The sequence below is a fragment of the Desmodus rotundus genome, chromosome 10 (genome assembly GCF_022682495.2).
Source record: "Desmodus rotundus isolate HL8 chromosome 10, HLdesRot8A.1, whole genome shotgun sequence".
Taxonomy (NCBI): Eukaryota; Metazoa; Chordata; class Mammalia; order Chiroptera; family Phyllostomidae; genus Desmodus; species Desmodus rotundus.
The window spans coordinates 64901495-64904801 of record NC_071396.1 but is presented as its reverse complement, the minus strand read 5'-3'; positions in this window follow the sequence as shown (position 1 = coordinate 64904801).

Sequence of the window (3307 nt, the reverse complement as noted above, 5' to 3'; positions counted from 1 at the left end):
TTTATAAGTTCTTTATAAATTTTGGATATTAAACCCTTATCAGATGTATCAGTAAATATGTTCTCCCAATCTGTGGGTTGTCTTTTTATTTTGTTGAAAATTTCTTTTGTTGTGCAAAAACATTTTAGTTTTTTAGTCCTATTTATTTTTTCTCTTTGTTTCCCTTGTGTGGGGAGATATATCTGATAAAATGTTGCTAAAAGCAATGTCCAAGATTTTGCTGTTTATGTTTTCTTCTAGGATTTTTATGGTTTGGGGTTGAACATTTAAGTCTTTAATTCATTTTAAATTTATTCTTGTGTGTAGTGTAAGAAGGTAGTCTAGTTTCATTTTTCTGCACATACCTGTTTAATTTTCCCAACACCAATTATTAAATAAACAATCTTTAGCCCACTGTGTGTGCTTGCTTCCTCTGTTAAATATTAATTGACTATAAAGTTGTGGCTTTATTTCTGGGCTCTTGATTCTGCTCCATTGATCTGTGTGTCTGTTTTTATGTCAGTACCAGACTGTTTTGATTTCTATGGCCTTATAGTCCAATCTGATATTAGGTAGCTTGATTCCTCCAACTTTGTGCTTTCTCAGGATTGCTGTTGCTATGAGGGGCCTTTTGTGGTTCCATATAAAGTTTTGAAATATTTGTTCTAGTTCTGTGAAATACATCATTGGAATCTTGATAGGAATATTGTTGAATCTATAGATTGCTTTGGGTAGTATTGACACTTTAATGATGCTAATTCTTGTTATCAATGAACATGCTATGTGCTTCTACTTATTGGTATATTCTTCAATTTCTTTCTCAATGTCTTAAAACTGTCCAAGTAAAGGTCTTTTACATGCTTGGTTAAGTTTATTTCTAGGTATTTAATTCTTTTAAAAGCAATTGTGAGTGGTATTGTTTTCTTAATTTCCCTTCCTATTAGTTCATTATTGGCATATAAAAATAAAACTGATTTCTGGATATTAATTTTGTATCCTATGTAGCTGAATTCATTTATCAGTTCTAATAGTTTCTTGGTGGAATCTTTGGGGTTCTCTTTGTACAGTATCATGTCATCTGCACATCAATACAGTTTTACTTCTTCCTTTCCAATTTGGATGCCTTTTATTTCTTCTCATCTGCTTGCTGTGGTTAGGACTTCCAGTACTATGTTGAATAGAAGAAGTGAAAGAGGACATCCCTGCCTTTTTTCCTATCTTAAGGGAAACACAGGTAGTGTTTGCCCATTGAACATGATGTTGGCAGGAGGTTTGTTGAGGTATATTCCTTCTAATCCTATTTTACTGAGATTTTTTATCATAAATGGTCCTGGATTGTACCAAATGCTTTTTGTGCATCTATTGATATGGTCATGTGCTTTTTATCCTTCATTTTGTTTAGGTGGTGAATCACATTTATTGATTTGTGAATGTTGTACCAACCTTTCATTCCCAGAATAAATCACACTTGATCATGGTGTATGATCTCTTTGATGTATTGCTGGTATTCAGTTTGCTAATATTTTGTTGACAGTTTTAGCATCTATATTTATCAGGAATATTGGACTGTAATTACTTTGTTTGTAGTGTTTTATCTGGTTTTCAAATTAGGATAATGTTGCCTTCATAAAATGAGTTTGGGGGTCTTCCCTCCTCTTGAATTTTTTGAAATAGTTTGAAGAGAGGTGTTAGTTCTTCTTAGAATGTTTGGTAACATTTACCTGTGGTCCAAAAAGCCCTGATCAGGGCTTTTGTTTGTTGGGAGTTTTTTTGATTACTGTTTCAGTTTCACTAGGTGTAATCTGTCTTTTCAGATTCTCTGATTCTTCCTGATTTGTTTTTGGAAGATTGTATGTTTCTAGGAATTTATTCATTTTGTCCAGGTTGTCCAGTTTGTTGGCATATAGTTCTTCATATTTACTTACAATCCTTTGTATTTCTTTGGTGTCAGTTGTTATTTCTCCTCTTTAATTTTTGATTTTACTCATTTGAGTATTCTTTTTTTCTTGATGAGTCTGGTTATAGTTCTGTCAATCTTTTCAAAGAACAAGGTCTTGGATTCACTTATCTTTTTTATCTTCTTTAGACCCTATTTCATTTATTTTTGCTCTTACCTTTATTATTTCCTTCCTTCTACTCACTTTGGGCTTTGTTAGTTCCTTTAAGTGTAAAGTGACATTGTTTATTTGAGCCTTTTCTTTTCTACTTCTTCTTCTTCTTTTTTTGAGATAGGCCTCTAATGCTATGAATTTTCCTCTAAGAATTGCTTTTCTGGTGTCCCACAGATTTCAGATTATTGTGTCCTCATTTGCAGTTGTTTCAAGCTATTTTTTGATTTCTTCCTTGATCTCATTGTTGACCCCTCATTGTTTAATAACATGTTATTTAGCTTCCATGTCTTTGTGTATTTTTCAGTTTTTTTCTTGTGATTGATTTCTAGTTTCATAGCATTATGGTCAGAGAAGATGCTTGATATGATTTTAATCTTTTTAAATGTATTGAGTTTTGGTTTTTGTCCTAACATGGCATTTGTCCTAGGAAACATTCCATGTGCACTTGAAAAATATGTATATTCTGCTGTTTTGGAGTGAAATTCTCTGTAGATATCAATTAAATCCATTTCATCTAGTGTGTCATTTTAGTTTGCTGTCTCCTTGTTGATTTTCTGGCTGGAAGATCTATCAGTTGAAGTCAGTGGGGTGTTAAAATCCACTACTATGACTGTATTTCTGTCTGTTTCTCCCTTTATGTCCATCAATATTTGCTTCACATATCTAGGTGCTCCTATATTGGGTGCATAAATATTTACTAGGGTTATATCCTCCTGTTGGATTGTTTGCTTTATCATTATGCAGTGTCCTTCTTTGTCTCTTGCTGTAGCCTTGCTTTTCAGGTCTATTTTGTCATATAAAAGCACTGGTACCTCAGCTTTTTTTCCCTTTGTCTTTGCATAAAATACCTTTTTCCATCCCTTTATTTTTAGTTTGTGTGTATCTTTTGATCTGAATAGGTCTCTTGGAGGCAGCATATTTATGGGTCTTAAATTCTTATCCATCCATCCTATGTCTTTTGGTTGGAGCATTTAAGCCATTTACATTTAAGATGTTTATGGACAGATACATATTTAGTGCCATTTTATTGTTAGACTGCTTTCCTCTGATTTTTTTTCTTTCTCTTTTTCTTCTTCTTAAAGCCAGCTCTTTAACATTTGATACAATACTGATTTGGTGTTAACAAACTCCTTTATCTTTTTCTTGTCTGGGAAGCTCCTAATTTCTCCTTCAATTTTAAGTGACAGACTTGCTGGATAAATTCACTTGGTTGTAGG